This window comes from Canis lupus, chromosome X (assembly GCF_003254725.2).
Source record: "Canis lupus dingo isolate Sandy chromosome X, ASM325472v2, whole genome shotgun sequence".
NCBI lineage: Eukaryota > Metazoa > Chordata > Mammalia > Carnivora > Canidae > Canis > Canis lupus.
The window spans coordinates 57799519-57819693 of NC_064281.1; the positions used below are offsets into that span (position 1 = coordinate 57799519).

At 40.0% G+C, this 20175-nt stretch overlaps 1 protein-coding gene and 1 pseudogene across 1 annotated transcript in view; one reads left to right on the forward strand and one right to left on the reverse strand.

The window, feature by feature from the left end:
• Positions 1–20175, forward strand: part of SLC16A2 (solute carrier family 16 member 2) — a 115909-nt gene that overhangs the window by 31596 nt on the left and 64138 nt on the right. The window lies entirely within an intron of this gene.
• LOC112671961 (U4 spliceosomal RNA) lies at positions 17516–17670 on the reverse strand (annotated as a pseudogene).

Consider the following 20175-nt stretch of genomic DNA (forward strand, 5'->3'; position numbering starts at 1 on the left):
GGCTTTAGGTGTCCTTCTGTCTAAAATGAGTCTCTTGTAGACAGCAGATAGATGGGTCCTGCTTTTTTATCCAGTCTGAAACCCTGCCCCTTTTGATGGGGTCATTAAGCCCGTTCACGTTCAGAGTTACTATTGAAAGATATGAGTTTAGTGTCATCATGATATCTATTCAGTCCTTGCTTTTGTGGATTGTTCCACTGAACTTCTTCTTAAAGGGGAATTTTAAGAGTCCCCCTTAAAATTTCTTGCAGAGCTGGTTTGGAGGTCACATATTCTTTCAGTTCCTGCCTTTCTTGGAAGCTCTTTATCTCTCCTTCCATTTTGAATGAGAGCCTTGCTGGATAAAGTATTCTTGGTTACATGTTCTTCTCATTTAGGACCCTGAATATATCCTTCCAGCCCTTTCTGGCCTGCTAGGTCTCTGTGGAGAGGTCTGCTGTTACCCTAATACTCCTCCCCGTAAAAGTCAGGGATTTCTTGTTTCTTGCTGCTTTAAGGATTTTCTCTTTATCTTTGGAATTTGCAAGCTTTACTATTAAATGTCGTGGTGTTGAACGGTTTTTATTGATTTTAGGGGGGGATCTCTCTATTTCCTGGATCTGAATGCCTGTTTCCCTTCCCAGATTAGGAAAGTTTTCAGCTAGGATTTGTTCATATACATATTCTGGCCCTCTGGCCCTTTTGGCGCCCTCGGGAACCCCAATTAAATGTAGGTTTTTCTTCTCAGGCTGTCATTTATTTCCCTTAATCTATCCTCATGGTCTTTTAATTGTTTGTCTCTTTTTTCCTGAGTTTCCCTCTTTGCCATCAACTTGTCTTCTACGTCACTCACTGGTTCTTCCACCTCGTTAACCCTCGTCGTTAGGACTTCTAGTTTGGATTGCATCTCATTCAATTGATTTTTAATTTCTGCCTGATTAGATCTAAATTCTGCAGTCATGAAGTCTCTTGAGTCCTTTATGCTTTTTTTCTAGAGCCACCAGTAGCTGTATAATAGTGCTTCTGAATTGGCTTTCTGACATTGAATTGTAATCCAGATTTTGTAACTCTGTGGGAGAGAGGACTGTTTCTGATTCTTTCTTTTGAGGTGAGGCTTTCCTTCTAGTCATTTTGCTCAGTGCGGAGTGGCCAAAAACAAGTTGTATTTGGAAAAGGAGAAAAAGAGAGGAGAGAAAGAAGGAAAGAAAAGAGAAAAAGAAAAAAGGAAGAAAAAAGAGAAGAAAAAGAGAAAGAAAAAGAAAGAAAGGAAAAAAAGGGTGGGGGAAGCAAACAGAAATGAAAAAGAAAAAAAAACCACGGGGGAGTATCTTCTGTTTCTGTATACTTTAAGTCCATTGACTTCCCCTGGAACTTGTCCGTCTAGCTGGTCTTCTAGGGGAGGGGCCTGTTGTGCTGATTTTCAGGTGTTAGCCCTTGGGGGAGCTGCTCTGCCCCCTGCCTGGTGCAGGGCTCAGTGGGGGTTGTTTTCCCCGTGAGGCCCCAGGAGGAACAACCACGGTGGCGGCGGCTAGCTCTGGAGCCCTGGATTCAGCTCCCGCAGTAACTACAGAGCTCTCAGTCTGCAGGGGCCTGGATGCTCCGGGGGCGGAGCCGCTGATCTGCTCAGCTCGGGGCAGGAGCGTCCTTGCTGTCCTGGGCCCTCCAGCTTCTGCCTGTCCGAGGGGAGGCCGGATCCTGGGCTGTTTCCCAGGCGCCCTGTGCTCCCGGGCCTGCGCTGTTGGATTCGTGCTCCCAGTGGCGCAGCCGCCTCTCCGCAGAGCCGCCGCCCGAGCCCACCGAGCTGCTCCCAGAGCCGCGCAGCCCCCTCCACGGAGCCTCTTCCTCTGCCCGAGCCCCTCTGAGCTGCTCCCGGGGCCGCGCAGCCCCCTCCGCGGAGCCTCCTCCCGAGCCCCTCTGAGCTGCTCCTGGGTCCAGCCGTGTGCGCTGCAGCCCTTTAGGGAGCTCCGTGCACTCTCCCCGGGGCGCAGGTGTCTGTTAGTGTCCCAGGGAGCCTCAGGGCATCCCCGCCCTCCTGGGGTCCTGCTGTAACTCCCTGAGAGACCCTTTCCGCCCGGGAAGATTGGTGAAGCCCCTGCTTCTCTGGGACGGGGCTTTCCTGTCCTGGGGGCACGGGCGCCGGCCTCAGCCAGGCTCCTTGCAGGGCCCCTCCCCCTTGGATGCCTTTTGTTTCTTTATTTCTTTTTTCCCGGTCTTCCTACCTTGATAGAAGTGCGAACTCTTCTCACTGTAGCATTCCAGCTGTTCTCTCTTTAAATCTCAGGCTGAATTCGTAGATTTTCAGGATGATTTGAAGGTTATCTAGGTAATTTGGTGGGGACAGGTGATTTGGCGACCCTACTCTTCTGCCATCTTGCCCCTCCTCCCCTAAATAAAATCTTAAAAAAAATAAATTTGTATGCCCTTTATCTCTTTTTCTTGCATTATTGCTATGGCTGGAACTTACAATACAATGTTGAATAAAAGTGGCAAGAGAGAGCATCCTTGTCTTTCTGATCTTAGAGGAAAAATTTTCAACTTTTCACCACTAAGTATGATGTTTGCTGTGCGTTTTTCATTTATTACCTTTATTAGGTTGAGGTACATTCTCTCTATGCCTACTTTGTTGAGAGCTTTTATCATAAAAGGATGTTGAATTTTATCAAATGCTTTTTCTGCATTTATTGAGATGATCATATGATTTTTACCTTTATTTTATTAATGTAGTGTATCATGTTGATTGATTTATAGATATTGAACCATCATTGCATCTCATTTGAATAAGTGATCCTTTTAATATATTGTTGAATTTGGTTTGCTAATATCATGTTAAAGATTTTTCATTTGTTTATCAGAGATATTGGCTTATATTTTTCTTTTTGTGGTATCTTTGCCTGGTTTTGGTATCAGAGTTTTGCTGGCATCATAAAATGAATTTGTATGGGTTATGTCCTCTTGAATTGTTTGGAATAGTTTGAGAAAAATTGATATTAAATCTTTTAATATAAAAAAAATCTTTGAATATCAGGTAAAATTCACCAGTGAAGCCATTTGGTCCTGGACTTTTGTCGGAAAGTTTGATTACTGATTCAGTCTCATTACTAGTGATTGGTCTAGTCAGATTTTCTATTTCTTCATGATTCCGTCTTGCAAGATTGTGTGTTTCTAAGAATTTATTTACTTCTAAGTCCAATTTGTTGGTATATAATTGTTTGTGATAATCTCTTCTAATCCTTTGTAATTTTGTGGTATCACTTGTAACTTCTGTTTCATTTCTAATTTTATTTGGGCTCTATGTGCTTTTCTTGATGAGTTTACCTAAAGGTTTGTCAATTTTATTTATCTTTTCAAGGAACCAGATCTTGCTTTTATTTTTTTTTCTATTTTTTTTAGTCTCCTTTATTTCCACTCTGATCTTTATTATATCCTTTCTTCTATTAACATTGAGATTTGTTTGTTCTTCTTTTTCTAGTTCTTTTAAGTGTAAACTTGGGTCATTTGAGAGTTCTCTTGTTTCTTTTGATGACTATCATTGTGTTTATATTCTCTTTTCTTAAAACTGCAGATTCTTAGGACCAATTCTCCTTTTTTCCCCCCAGGTTTTATTTTACTTCCAGTTAGTTAACATACAGTGCCATATTAGTTTTAAGTGTACAATACAGAGACCCAACAATTCCATACATCACCCAGTGCTTATTACAACAAGTGCACTCCTCAATGCCCATCACCTATTTACTCCCCCCCGCCCAATCTGGTAAGGGTCAGTTTATTCTCTATAATTGAGTTTATTTCCTGGTGTGTCTTTCTTTCTCTCTCTCTCTCTTTTTCCATTTGCTCATGTCTTAAATTCCACATAAGAGTGAAACCATATGGTATTTGTCTTTCTCTGACTTATTTCACTTAGCATTATACTCTCTATTTCCATCTATTTTTATACAAATGCCAAGATTTCATTCATTTTTATGGCTGAATAGTATTTAATTTTCTCTCTCTCTCTTTCTCTCTCTCTCTATACACACACACACACACATACACACATCACATTTTATTAATCTATTCAGTTGGTGGACACTTGAGCTGCTTCCATACTTTAGCTATCGTAAATAATGCTACTATACACATAGGGGTGCATGTATCCCTTTGAATTAGTGTTCTTATATTCTTTGGGTAAACACACAGTAGTATGATTGCTGGATCATAGGATAGTTTTATTTTTAGCTTTTTGAGTAACCTCTGTACTGTTTTCCCCAGTGGCTACACCATTTTGTGGTCCCAGCAACCATGCACAAGTGTTCTTTTTTCTCCACATCCTCCTCAACACCTGATGTTAATTGTGTTGTTAAGTTTAGCCATTCTGACAGGTGTGAGGTGATACCTCATCATAGTTTTGATATGCATTTCCCTGATGGTAAGTGATGATGAATATTTTTTCATATGTCTGTTGGCTATCAGGATGTCTTCTTTGGAGAAGAAGTATCTCTTCATGTCTTCTGCCCATTTTTTAATCGGGTTGTTTTTTTTATGGATGTTGAGTTGTATAAGTTCTTTATGTACTTTGAATACTAACTCTTTTTTGGATATATCATTTGCAAATATCTTCTCCCATTCTATAGAGTGCCTTTTAGTTTTGTTCATTGTTTCCTTCAGTGTGCAGAGGCTTTTTATTTTCATGTAGTCCCAATAGTTTACTTTTGCTTTTGTTTCCCTAACCTCAGGAGACATATATAGAAAAAAGTTGGTATTTCAGATGTCAAAGAGGTTATTGCCTTTGTTCTCTTCTAGAATTTTTATGGTTTTAAGCCACAAATTTAGATATTTAATCCCTTTGAACTTATTTTTGTGTATGGTGTAAGAAAGTGGTCCAATTTCATTCTTTTGCATGTTGCTCTCCAGTTTTTCCAACACCATTTGTTGAAGAGACACTCTTTTTTCAATTGGATATTCTTTCCTACTTTGACAAAGATTAATTAACCATATATTTGTGGCTTTATTTCTGGACTCTCTATTCTGTTTCTTTTTTTCTTTTAGATTTTTATTTATTTTTTCATAAGAGACACACAGAGAGAGTCAGAGACATAGGTAGAGGGAGGGGCAGGCTCTCTGTGGGAGCCCAATGTGGGACTTAATCCTGGGATTCCAGGATTGTGTCCTGAGCCAAAGGCAGATGCTCAACCACGGAGCTACCCAGGCATCCCTCTCTATTCTGTTTCATTCATCTATGGTCTATTTTTGTGCCAGTACTATAGTATTTTGATCACTATAGCTTTGTAATATATTTTGGAGTCCAGAATTGTAATGCCTCCAGCTTTGCTTTGCTTTTTCAAGATTGCTTTGGCTATTCAGGGTCTTTTGTGGTTCCACATAAATTTTAGTATTGCTTATTCTAATTCTGTGAAAAATGCAGTTGGTATTTTGATAGGCTTTATTTTTTTTGAGAGAGAGAGAACACATGAAGGAGGAGCAGCAGGCAGAGGGAGAGGGAGAAGAAGGCTTCCCAATGAATGGGACTCTGGGTTCATGACTTGAGCCAAAAACAGATGCTTAACCAACTAAGCCACCTAGGCTCCCTGATAGGATTGCTTTAAATGTGTAGATTGTTTTGAGTAGTATAGGCTTTTTTTAAAAAAAAAAATCTATTCTTCCAATTCATGAGTATAGAATGTCTTTCTTTTTTTTAATTTTTTTAAACTTTTTAAAAAATATTTTATTTATTTATTCATGAGAGACACAGGGGAGAGAGAGAGAGAGAGAGAGGCAGAGACACAGGCAGAAGGAGAAGCAGGCTCCATGCAGGGAGCCTGATGTGGAACTGGATCCCGGGTCTCCAGGATCACGCCCTGGGCTGAAGGTGGTGCTAAACCCCTGAGCCACCAGGGATGCCCCTAGAATGTCTTTCTATTTGTTTGTGTTATATTAAATTTCTTTCATCAGTGTTTTATAGTTTTCAGAGTACAGATATTTCACCTCTTTGGTTGGGTTTATTACTAGGTATCTTATTATTTTGGGTGCAGTTTTAAGTGGGGTTATTTTCTTAATTTATCTTTCTGCTGCTTCATTATTGCTGCATAGAAATGCAACAGATTTCTGTACATTGATTTTATACCCTGCGGCTTTACTGATTTCATTTATCAGTTATAGCCTATTTTGGTGGTCTTTTGGGTTTTCTATATACAGTATCATGTAATCTGAAAATCTGGAAAATTTTACTTCTCCCTTGCTGATTTGGATGCCTTTTATTTCTTTTTGTTGTTTGATTGCTGTGGCTAGGATATCTAGTACTATGCTGAATAGAAGTGTTGAGAGTGGATATCTTTGTATTGGTCCTGACCTTAGAAGAAAAGCTCTCAGGCTTTGCCCCTTTGAGGATCATGCTAGCTGTGGGTTTTTCATAGATGACTTTTCTTATATTGAGGTATGTTACCTCTAAACCTACTTCGTTGAGGATTTTTATCATGAATAGATATTGTACTTTGTTAAATGCTTTTTCTGCATCTATTGAAATGATCACATGGTTCTTATCCTTTCTCTTATTGATGTGAGCTATCACATTGATTTGTGAATTATTTAACTACTCTTGCAGCGCAAGAGTAAGTCCCAATTGATTGTGGTGAATGATTTTTTTAATGTACTGTTGTATTTGGTTTTTAGTATTTTATTGACCATTTTTGTATCATTGTTATTTAGGGATATTGGCCTATAGTTCTCTTTTTTTAGTGATGTCTTTGTCTGCTTTTGGTATCAGAATAATGCTGGCTTCAGAATGAATTTAGAAGCTTTCCTTTCTCCTTCTCCTCCTCCTCCTCCTTTTTCTGGAATAGTTTGGGAAAAATAACTTTTCTTTAAAGTTTGGTGGAATTCACCCATGAAGCCATATTGTCTTGGATTTTTTTGTTTGTTGAGCATTTTTTTATTACTGATTCAATTTCTTTGAAGGTTATTGGTCTGTGCAAATTTTCTATTTCTTCCTCTTTCAGTTTTGGTAGTTTATTTGTTTCTAGGAATTTATCCATTTCTTTCAGGTTGTCCAATTTATTGGCATATAATTTTTCATAATAATCTATTATAATTATTTGTATTTCTGTGCTGTCAGTTGTTATTTCTCCTCTCTCTTTTTAAAATTTGTTGATTTAAGTACTTTCTCTTTTTTCTCAATAACTCTGGGTAGAGGTTTATCAATTTTATTAATTTTTTTCAAAGAACCAGTTTCTCGTTTCATTGATTATGCTATTGTTTTTTTTAGTTCTTATATCATTTGTTTATGCTCTAATATTTATTATTTCCTTCTTTCTGCTGGTTTTAGGTTTTTTTGTTATTTTTCTAGCTTCTTTAGGTATAAGGTTAGGTTGTTTATTTGAGATTTATCTTGCTTCTTGGAGGTGGGCCTGAATTGCTATAAACTTCTGTAAAAGAACTGATTTTGCAGCATCTCAGAGGTTTTGAACCATTGTGTTTTTATTTTCATCTGTTTCCGTGTACTTCTTTTTTTGTTTTGTTTTGTTTTTCAGTTTTTTTGTTTCCGTGTACTTCTTAAATTTCTTCGTTTATTTCCTGGTTGACCCATTTGTAATTTAGTAGCACGTTATTTAACCCGTATGTATTTGTGGTCTTTCCAGATTTTTTCTTGTTGAATTCTGGTTTCATAGTACTGTGGTCAGAAAAGCTGCATGGTATGATTTCAATCTTCTTGAATTTGTTGAGGCTGGTTTTGTGAGCTAATATGTGGTCTATTCTGGAGAATTTTCCATGTGCACTTGAAAAGAATGTGTATACTGCAGTTTTAGGATGGAATGTTCTGAATGTACCTGTTAAATCCATCTGGTCTAGTGTGTCATTCAAAGCCATTGTTTCCTTGTTTATTTTCGTTTAAGATGATCACTCCATTGATGTAAGTGGGGTGTTAAAGTTCCTTACTATTATCGTATTATTACCAATTAGTTCCTTTATGGTTGTTATTAACTGTTTTATGTTTTCGGCGCTCCCATGTTGAGTGCAAAGATATTTACAATTGCTAGATCTTTTTGGATTGTCACCTTTATGATTATATAGTGTCCTTTTTTTGTTTCTTGTTACAGGTTTTGTATTAAAGTCTATTTTGTCCAATATAAATATTGCTACTCTGGTTTTCTTTGGACATCAGTTTGCATGGCAGATGTTTCCCTGTTTCCTCACTTTTAGTTTTTCAGCCTAAAATGATTGGGTGATGGGCATTAAGGAGAGCACTTGATGTAATGAGCACTTGGTGTTATATGCGACTGATGAATCACTGAACTCTACCTCTGAAACTAATAATACAGTATATGTTAATTAGTTGAATTTAAATAAAATAAAAATTATTCTTTTGTAGGCATCATATAGATTTTTTTTAAAAAAGATTCTATTTATTTATTCATGACACACACACACACACAGAGAGAGAGAGAGAGAGAGACAGGCAGAGAGAGAAGCAGGCTCCATGCAGGGAGCCCGATGTGGGACTCGATCCCGGGTATCCAGGATGACACCCTGGGCTGCAGGCGGCGCTAAACCGCTCTGCCACCAGGGCTGCCCAAGGTCTTGTTTTTTTTTTAAACCATTTTGTCACCCTATGTCTTTTGATTGGAGCATTTAGCCCACTTACAAAGTAATTATGGATAGGGGATCCCTGGGTGGCGCAGCGGTTTGGCGCCTGCCTTTGGCCCAGGGCGCGATCCTGGAGACCCGGGATCGAATCCCACATCGGGCTCCCGGTGCATGGAGCCTGCTTCTCCCTCTGCCTGTGTCTCTGCCTCTGTCTCTCTGTGACTATCATAAATAAATAAAAATTAAAAAAAATAAAAAAAAACAAAGTAATTATGGATAGATATGTATTTATTGCCATTTTATTACTTGTGTGGCTATTTCTGAAGTTTTTCTCTGATCCTTTCTTTTCTTTTTGTATATTTTTTTATTGGAGTTCAATTTGCCAACATATAGTATAACACCCAGTGCTCATCCCATCTCAGTGCCCCCCTCAGTGCCCGTCACTCAGTCACCCCATCCCCCCACCCACCTCCCCTTCCACTACGCCTTGTTCATTTCCCAGAGTTAGTAGTCTCTTTCTTTTCTTTCTCTCTTATGTTTTGCTGATTTTCTTTACTGATATATTTGGATTCCCTTCCCTTTATTCTTTGCCTGTTTATTAGTGGTTTTAAAAATGATTTTAAATGTAGGCAGAGGGAGAAGCAGAGGGCAGAGGGAGAAGCAGGCTCCATTGAAGGTGCCCGATGTGTGACTCCATCCTGAGACCACAGGATCACACCCTGAGCCAAAGGCAGGTGCCCAACTGCTGAGCCACCCAGGCGTCCTATATCAGTGAGTTTTGATACGGGATTACCATTAGGTTTGTATATAACCTCTTCTTGCGTATACCAGTCTATATTAAGTTGGTGGTCATTTAAGTTTCAAATGACCTTCCCACGTTTTAGGCAAATGTTGCCATATTTTATATCCTTTAATTTTGTGAGTTCCTTGACTGATTTTTTTACTGAAATGTTCATTTTCACTGCTTTTGTGTTTCTTATCTTTATACTGTCACTTTTGATCTCTCCTTTTTTAAGATTTATTTTTATTTATTTATGAGAGAGAGAGAGAGAGAGAGAGAGAGGCAGAGACACAGGCAGAGGGAGAAGCAGGCTCCATGCAGGGAGCCTGACGTGGGACTCGATCCTGGGTCTCCAGGATCAGGCCCTGGGCTGAAGGTGGCACTAAACCACTGAGCCACCGGGGCAGCCCTGGGCCACTAGTCTTATGCTGGATCCCCCAAAGTGCTGTGGCATTTGAGGGCTGTGTGGAGCTGTGTGATAGCTGGGTGTTGCTGAGCCCAGCCCCTGGTGGTTGCCTGGGGGCACATGGCTGGATGCATTGTGGTGTCTGGGTGCAATGTGCAGTGGTAGCTTGCACCTGGCATGTGGGTGTGGCATGCAATGGCGGCTGGGTGTGCATGTCTGGGTGCACTGTGCCTGGGTGGGACATACATGCAACTTTAACAAAATCTCCCCTGAGCCCTTGGCCAAGGCTACAACTGTCCATGCAGCCTGCCTCCCACAGGTGGTTCTATGTTTATGCTGGGTGTTGCAGGAGGAAAATGATGCCTGCTAGCTCCCTTGTTTTCAAAGAAGTCTCCCAACATCCTCTGAAATCATTATAAACAGATCTGTTTCCTGTTTGACCCTGGCATTATGTAAACTGCTGTTTTTATGTTGCCTCTCCATGCAGGCTGCTGTCTCATTAAGGGTAGCAACCCAGCTCTCACTGGCCTTCCCAGCTTGCCCACTGCTGAGTTAGCTGACCTTTAAAGTTCCAGACTCCAAGTCCTACTGGTTTAATAGGCTCACAGAATTCAGCTCTTCTGGTTTTTAAACCCAAACATTATGCAAATTAGTCTTCTCTGTGTGACCTCCCTGGTATAAGGGTCCATTTCTCTGTCCTCTCTATGTGCATCTTCCTCCGTCCTGCAGGCAGCCTCTCTCCACCTTTCTCACCTTCCTTAGCTTTCAGATTCAGCTTCTTCTCTATATTTATTTGTGGAGTTTGTTCTGTCAGTCTTCAGATTGCTTTCTGGCTTATTGACTTGGATATGGATGATATCCAGTTGTAAACATGGGACAGAGTGAGCTCAGGGTCCTCCTACTCCACCATCTTCCCTTACACTCTCTCTCTTGTTTCTTGAGGTAGGCTGTATTGCTATGAACTTCCCTCTTAGAATTGCCTTTGCTGCATACCATAGATGTAGGAATGTTGTATTTCCATTTTCATTTGTCTCAAGATATTTGTTCCCCTTTTGACCTATTTGTTGTTTAGTAGCATATTGTTTAACCTCCAAGTGTTTGTGGGGTTTTTACAGTTTTCTTCCTGTAATTGATTTATAGTTTCATACCATTGTGGTTGGAAAATTTTCTTAGGGGAAAGTTACATAAAGGGCTTTAGAAATATTAGTAATCTTTTCTTTTTTAAATTATAGCTGACACACAATGTTACATTAGTTTCAAGTGTACAATGCAGTGATTTGACAACTCTATAAATTATGCTATACTCACAGCAAGTATAGCTACCAGCTGTCACCATACAATGCTATTGCAATTCCATTGACTGTATTCCCTACGATATACCTTTTATCCCTGTGCCTTATTCTTTCCATAACTGGAAACTGGTACCTCCTACTCTCCTTCACCCATTTTGCCCATTCCGCTACATGGACAAGATTCTTGATATAATTTACACTTTCCTAAGCTTATTGAGACTCCTTTTTGTGGCCTAAAATGTGATCTATCCTGGAAAATGTTCTGTGTGCACTTGAAAAGAATGTGTATTCTGCTGTTTTATAATGGAATGTTCCATAAATATCTATTAAATTCATCTGTCTAATGTGTCATTTAAGGTTGGTGTCTCCTTATTTATTTTCTGTCTGGCTGGTCTATTCTATTCATTGATATAGGTAAGATATCAAAGTTCCCTACTATTATTGTATTTTTGTCAAATTCTCTCTTTATGTCTGTTGATATTTGCTTTATATACTTAGGGGCTCCTATATTGAGTGCATAAATATTTACAAACATTATATGTTCTTGTTGCATTGACCCTTTTATCATTATATAGTGCCTTTCTTTGTCTTCTGTTGCATTTTAAACTTTTATCTTCTCTAAATATTGCTACCCCAGCTTTCTTTTTGTTTCAATTTGCTTGGAATATCTTTTTCCATCCATTCACCTTCAGTTGTGTGTATCTTTAGATCTGAAGTGAGTCTTTTGTGGGCATCATAGAGATGTTTTTTAAAAAAAAAAATCCATGTAGCCACCCTATGTATTTTGATTGTAGAATTTAGTCCATTTACATTTAAGATAATTATTGGTGGGTATGTACTTATTATCATTTTGTTAATTGTTTTCTGGTTGTTTTTATAGTCCTCTGTTCTTTTCTTCTTTTGCTCTCTTCTCTTGTGCTTTCATGACTTTCTTTAGTGTTATGTTTAGATTCTTTTCTCATTGTGTTTTGTTTATCTACTATAGGTTTGTGGTTATCATGAAGTTCATATGTAATAACCTCTCTGTGTTTGTTTCTGTGTATTATGTAAAACAGCTATCTCTACCTGTTTTGAAGGAGTTGAAATGTCTCAGTGTGGTTCTTTTATTCTTTGTTGTGGAGCAGGTGTTCAGCTAGTTCTCAGGTTTTCTTCAGAGGAAATTATTCCATATATAGCTATATATTTGTTGTCTCTTTGGAAGGAGATGAATTCAGGTCTTCCTATGCCTTCATCTTGAACCACTTCTGTACAGGCTGCTTTTTAGTTCAAGTACAGTAAATGTAATTTATCTCTGTTACAGTTTACCTTTCACCTTGACTCACATTTTTAAAATCCACTTACATGTTGCATCCATGACCACCCATGCATATTTAAACTTGTTTTTGGGGTATCTGGCTGGCTCAGTCAGTAAAGCATGTGACACAATCTTAGGGTTATGGGCCCCATGTTGGGTGTAGAGATTACTTAAAAATAAAATCTTTAAAAACAATAAAATAATTTTGGTTTAATTGGATCAGAACTATAAACCTCACATAGCTCTTGCTCAGCATGTTATTTTTTTTTCCAGATCATTCCTTTTCCTGGTCATCTATCCTTTTTCTGTTTGACTACCATGATGCTCCCACTCAATCCAAGCCAATATCCTCATTGTTTATCTCCCTGCACACCAGATACTTCTGCCTCTGGGTTTTTTACTACACTAAGCCCTCATATAATGATACTCTTCTTGCTCTAATCTTTCTTTCATGACCCAATTTAAGTCACTACATTTTCCATGATGCTTTATTCGACAGCTTTAAATCATATTTGTCTCTCCTCTGAATTTCTACATTTTTATTGCATTTGCTATATATTGCTTCACACAATATTACATAATAATATGTATATTGTATTCTTATATTACGTATATTTTTTCCTACATTGGGGGTGTATAGCTGAGTCATACAAGTGGGAACTCCAAAACCAGAATGCCTGGGTTCAAATCCAGCTCTACAAATTATTAGTTGTATGTCCTTGTGCAAATTATTTAATCTTTCCGTGTGTCTCCGTTTCCTCAAAATCAGGTCAATAACTGTATGCATTACCTAGGGCTGCTTACTTGTTTTTTTAAAAAAGTTTTTATTTATTTATTCATGAGAGACACAGAGAGAGAGGCAGAGACACAGACAGAGGGAGAAGCAGGCTCCTCGCAGGGAGCCTGATGTGGGACTCAATCCCACGACCGAGATCATACCCTGAGCCAAAGGCAGACACTCAACCTCTGAGCCACCCAGGCGTCCCAAGGGCTGCTTACTTGTTTAAGTGAATTGATATATATGAAGTATTTAGAATGGTGTCTGATCAATATCAAGTACTCAATGTTAACTAACATCATGATTATATACTATATGCTTTTACATATTTTATCTCATTTGATCCGGGAGGAGGTTAAAGCAGGGATTGTCATTCCATTTTACAGTTGAGTAAAGTTTGAGAGGTTAAGTGACTTGTTGAAGATCATATAACAAATGAGCTGTCTTAGGGTTATGGGAGATTAACTACAGAGTAGAATAGAAAATGCTAAGGGCTATGAGAGAGGGGAGCTAAAGGCTTTCTTCTGGTTGAGGGAGTAGAGAAGTCTTGCTGATGGTGATGAATAGGCAATGAGGAGGGAGCCAAATAGAATTAGCCCTTGATAAGAGTCTATTGAACAATTCCAGGCAGAGGGGGCCCAAGTGAGGGAGAAGGTGGTGGAGGAAGTGGGGTATTGCTCCCTCTACATTATACTTTTGATATGGAGGACCTGGATCAGGAGGAGAATGAACTTGAAGAAGAGACACTAGTGTGCATGACAGTCATGTGAGGAGCAGGCATGAGTAGTTCTGTGTTATGGAGAGGGTTATACTATGTGGGAGAGGGAGGAGGAGAATCTGTAGTGGCAAGTCAAGGCTTTGGACCTATATTCCAAAATACCTACTCTCAAAATCCATGAATATTTGGCTACTTCACTGAGTTCTTACAACCCTTGGTTGATCAACCCTGACAACCTTATCAGATGAGCCAACTAGCCACTTGTGAAAGGTGTGCGGTGTCTGCTCAGTTCTGTGTTAAGCTGTAGGGAACTAAGGAGAAAGAGAAAGCAAAATATCTTTCTTAAGGAATTTCCAGTTGTTGCATGGTGAAGCTGTTAATTGTGTTCTGTATGTAATTCATGAGTAGGGCTATGGGGGAGAGGTAAGAAATGGATGAAGAGACTGCCAAGGGGCATGAGGTCACTGGCTGGGAAAGGAGGTTCGGAAAAGAGAGGTTAGAATTTGAATTTTTCTGGGGTAGGGCCAGTACATCAGTACTTTTTTAAAGCTCCCTACAGGATTTTGATGGGCTATAAGTCCTTCCCAACTGGGAAGACATCTATACATAGAGTCCAAAGTGTGTGCTGAGAATCTCAGCTAGGATTAAACTTGGAAACCAGTGACTTGAAATATGAATTACCACATATGCTTCTACCTCAGCTCCTTGGGACTTTGTCTCCCCAGTGGAGAGATAATAAGAATGAAAAAGAGAGTACAGTTGAAGTAGTTTCAGCTCCTTGGGATACTACTATAGACACATTTGAGCTGTCATTATGAAATGGGAAAGCTGGATGTCAAATTAAGATCACTACTCCTACGATGACCATAAATAATATTAATAAACTTGTGTGTGATGGCACTAGTGAGATCCTACACTTGGGCATGGTCTGTGCCTAGTGGGCTCGCAATTGAGGAGGATCTAAGGACAGCTTGCATGCCTTTCCATGTGGGCTCTGGATAGACAATTCCCTGGGACCAGCCCTTCTCAGGGAGTTGGGTTAGCAGTGTTCTTTTGCACCCCCTGCATAGCATGCAGCAGCCCAAATATCCACCCCTTTCTCCACCAACCCCACTCTTTTCTTCTGTCTAGTAAATTTTTAGAATGTTGAAGAAGTCAGAAGGATCCTTAGAAGCTATGAAGTCCAACTCCTTTGTTGTACTGGGGGAGATGGGGGGTTCAGAGGGAGATGAGGACTTGAGGGTCACACAGTAAAGCAGTGGCAGAAACAGTGCCCCGACATACATCTCCTGGCTCATATAGGCCAGTGTGTGCTTTCTATAGCATATACCTCTTGTTTCTTCCTCTCTACCTCCACTAAGTCCTCACCTAAGCTGGCATCTGACTGAGACTATGGGCTTCCTCCAGAACAGTTATTCTCAGTCCCAGCAGCCCACCAAAATGCCCTGAGGAGCTTAAAAAATACTGATGTACTGGCCCTACCTCAGACCAATTGAATCAGCATCTCTAGGGGATTGGGGAGTATTATAATAATCAGGTAGGAAGGGAAACAATAATCAATAATTGTTTGGCAACATAGGCACTTTGCTATGTTGTAGTCTTTCATGCCCTCCCTTAGATTTCTGCTCCCTCCTTTACCTCCTCCCACCTATGATTCAGTGTCCAGGAATGTGCTTGTTAAATCTCCTGGACTGTTGCTTCGTGAGCTTTTAAATTGTAAAAATCAAAGCTAGAGTAATAAAGAAATCCCTTTGGACCACGGTTGTGGCAGGATAGCATATTCTGTTTACTGTAGTGGGTGGTTTCTTAGACTGAGGTACTCAGAAAGCCCAGCTGGGCTCCAATCCTTGCCATACCAGAGCCCTTCCTGGATTGCTTCAAGCCATTTACAGACCTCTGCTCTGATCTCTATCTATAACTGAGCCCTGATTCTGGTCTTAATCCAGAGGTTCCCATTTCCTATCAAGGCCAGAAGCTGAGAAGTATTTTGGGAAAGAGACACTAAGGCAGTGGCCTCTGAGGGGCTGGAGTTGAGTTGAAGGCATGGCAGTCAGCAGACAGAAATGCAGATTAGTGGTGGCCTCCAGCAGAAGCAGCTTGCAGAAAGAGCTGTACCTCTGCCAGTCCCCAGGGCTCTAGAAGAGGAAAAACTCACTGAAGGGCAAAGCTTGTGTCCCCCCTCACTGGGGTTCAGGTTCATTGTGAGTTTAAGGGCTCCACTACTTTGAGCTGTGTGACCATATGCAAGTGGCTTACATGTATCCCCAGTTTTCTCATCCATCAAGCAGGCACACTAATACCTATCAGTGTAGGTGTGTGGAATAATGCAGGTTAGGCATGCTGGCATGGGGAGATTAATAAAATGTTAGTTCCTAACCTTTCCCTATCCTGGTTTCAGTAGTCACACCCACTATTGGAAGAAAACAGTTACATGTGACACTCTCCAACTCTCACCTCCACCTCCTTGGCCATTCTGTTTTGTTCTGTGTTCTTTAGACTTGGGTGATTGAGAGGCTAGAGAAAGAAAGGATAATGGGTATATGAAGCAATAAAAGTTCTTTATATTCAGGGTTCCAGAAGGGCTACTGGAATTGAGTGGTTTTTAAAAATATTTTTATTTAAATTTAATTAACATATACTGTATTATTAGTTTCAGAAGTAGAATTTACTGATTCATCAGTTGCATACAACACCCAGTTGCTTCAACTGCTCTCATTTATGCCCATCACCCAGTTACCCCATACTCCCACCCACCTCCCCTATAGCAACCCTCAGTTTATTTCCAATAATTAAGAGTCTCTCATGGTTTGACTCTTTCTTTGTTTTTGTCTTATTTTATTTTTCCTTCCCTTCCCCTATGTTTATCTGTTTTGTTTCTTAAATTCCACATATGAGTGAAATTGAGTGGTTTTGACTGACAACAAGCATGAATGGTATGAACATGTTAGCTCATGCTGCAGTGCAGAGCCATGGAAGAAAAGAGCCACAGTTCAACTTAGGTCTGACTTTAGTGCTTCTGACAGAGGCTCTCCGGTCTCTGTCATTTCCTATTCTCCTTCTCTAGAGACTCAAGGCCCCAGTTGGGCCTATGGGTATGGGAAAGCATCTGCAGCTGGGCAAAGAAGGGATATAGTAGAAGTTAAAGGTGGAGTTCTGTAGCACCCAAGACAGTGCGCCTTGCAGACCTCCAACTACAAAGAGCATAACTGACGAAGGGCCTTGGCTACCTTGCTTTGAAACCCATCCCAGCATTTTCACTGAGGCACCTGCTACAAGTAGGCCCATTCTTGGGAGACACAGAAGTCCTCTGACTGCCAACTGACCTTGTCTTCATCAATTCCTGTTGGCCTTGACAAGCCTTCCTTAGAGTGTAGGGCAGACTAGGACACTTTCACTCAACCTTCCCGCCCTCCTTCTTTTATTCAGGGGCAGATTTATATTATAGTTTCATGGCTCTCCTAATCTTTCCAGGCTCCCTCCCCATTTACTTTCATTTTCCTTAATGAATCTTTGCACACTTAATCCCATTTTATTGTCTAATCCTTGGAGGCCCCAGACTAACACAAGTTCTAAGCAATGTGAAATCAAATGCATTGGCCTGGAGTCTGGACCTATACCTAGGGTCCTATGTAATGAGAAGCCAGGGGTTATCCTTAGAAAACAGTCAGCAGGTTTCTAAACATTGGGGAAGAATCCCTAGGGTTCAGGGATACTTTGTGAGTGATCCAAATTTTGCTTTACTCCAAATCAATATTTCAGATAATTTTTTCAGTGTTTTAACTCAATGTCTTATATGTCTTTTCAATTAGCAATAATTGCTCCTCGGATAAATCTCATTGGCTACAATACTGCTACTGTGCAAAGCTTTATATGTCTTTATATGGAAGAGGATCTTTCTTTTCTTATTGAAGTATAATTGATATAACATTGTATTAGTTTCAGGTGTACAATATAATGATTTAATACATTGCAAAATGATCATCATAGTAAGTCTATTTAACATATATCACTATACATAGTTACAACTTTTTTGTTATCATGAGAATTCAAGATCCAGGCTCCTAGCTACTTTCAAATTTGCAAGATAGTATTATTAACTATAGTCACCATGCTGTATATTATATCCTCATAACTTATTCATTTTATAATTGGAAATTTGTACCTTCTGACCCATTTCACCCATTTTACCCACCTCCATCTCAGGCAGCCACCAATCTGTTCTCTATATTCGTGAGCTTGAATTTTTTTTAAGGATTCCACATATAAGTGAAATCGTATAGTATTTGTCTTTTTCTGTCTGAGTTATTTCACTTTAGCATAATACCTTCAAAGTCCATCCATGCTGTCACAAATGGTAAGATTTTGTAGGAAGATCTTTCTTTAGTCTAGCTACGGTATTACCCAAGAGAGCAACTTCATCTTGATCTCCATTTTTGATCTGGAGTCAGAATTCTAGCTCCAGGTTTGCCACTGACAAATTATGTTACCTTGGACAAGTCCCTATACTCTCTATGACCTTCCCTTTCTGGGCCTCAGTTCTTATTTTTTTGTGACTTCCACTTTTGTTTCCTGTTTTCTCAGTCTTTCCTTATACAAATCATGGTATTTAAGTTCTAAAGGGGAATAATGTGTTGGAAAAGGAGTGTGTGTGTGTGTGTGTGTGTGTGTGTGTGTGTGACAGAGGTGGGGGGAAGACAACTCCTTCTTACAGCTTGTTTCCAGCTTTGCTTGGCAGTTCCCTCACATGGAGTGCTAGGCAACACACATGGTGACCTACTTTTGCAAGAAGGCTGCTTTTGGAGTTACAGTCTTCTTTACCTTGTTACTTGGCCTGGAATGCATCTGCTACTAAATGGCAGGTACAGATGTAGGGAACATAGGGTCTGTGGCTCTGGTATAATCACCAAATTAAAGAAATTATGAGATTGAAAGGCATTCTAGCTCGCAGCTTCATGTCGCCAGAAACCACCCCAGAAATTTTAAACTTAATCACTTCCACCTCCTCCTAGGTGAGATTCAGCCTTAATCTCATTTCTAGATTTTTCTGGAGAGGCCAGGATGCTTTATTCCAAGCTCCTGATTTCTCTAAATCTTACCTTCTCCGCTACAGTGGCCTTCCTTCTCTCCTACCCTCAGTGAAGTGTCTCTTCCTGAACCCTTTGGCCCAGCCCAGATCAGCTCCTTTTATAGCTACCCCTCCCCTTGAACTCCCTCTTCCTGTCTCCTCTAACCCCTAGTGGAGGAAACCCCACCTCTGTTGACCCAGTATCTTTGAAGAGGGTCTGGAGCTGCCCCTCTGAATTTGGGTGGAGCTCCTTGTAGGCATCCAGAGAAGGATTAGGAATCAAGATTGTTTATACTTTCTGGTTCCTAGGCTATTTGGGGGCTTGAAATTCTTTTCATTTGAAGTGGTACTTGTACTGAAGTACTTGTTTCCTTGTAGCCTCCTGACTGCCAGTGTTTCACCCAGAGCTTTTGGTTCTAATTTGGTGTTTTTATCCCAAAATGTCACAACTTTACCATCGAGTGAGCCTGCTGCAGATCTGCTGAGATCTGCAGATATCTGGGCTGCTCCAGAAGGGAGGAAGAAGGTTCACAGGTCTGGAAGACCCTGACCAAATAGAAACAGGACTAAGCAGGGGGCAAGGAAGTAGTTGTGCTTGGGATTAGCATAGCAGGAATTCATTAAGGGTGCAAGACACTTGTATAGAAACTGAAGAGAAAATCCCATCAAAACAAAACGTCTTCAGAAACACCACCACAGGCACAACACAGGGCTCTGTCTTAGTACTTCCCAAGTACTTGGACCACCAACTTCTGCTTCTGTCTCTGAGACCATGTACAGGTCATTTCACCTCTTTATGGCTCAATTTCTCCATCTATCAAGTGAAAGGATTGGACTCTATCATCTTTTACGATAGATACTGAGAAAGTAAGTGGCCTGGGAAAGAAGAGATCTGTACAACTCGAGATTATTTAGTACCCCTCAGGGACCACAGTGGAAGGAGAGGATAAATGAAGAGAAAGTAAATAAGAAAAAAAAATCAGTGGAGGTTCCAGTATCCTGACAACCATTCCCATATAACACCAGTGCAGCCCTCCTTTTATATGGTTTATATAATGTGCTCCAGTGTAAGACTGCAATTGGAAAGGAAAAGGGGTTCCATAGATTTAGAAATATTTTAAACTTTCTAACTTCTAGCCGTGAGTCTAGAAAAGTAAGCATTTAGAGTTTGTAGCTTCTGTAATGTTGACACAAATAGAGAAGAGAATTGAAATGGATATTGAGTTAGCCCAACAGCATTTGCTATATTTAATTTTTTGCTCTAAATCTAATGCTTTTTATAGCTTATAAAGGTATAATTGATGTG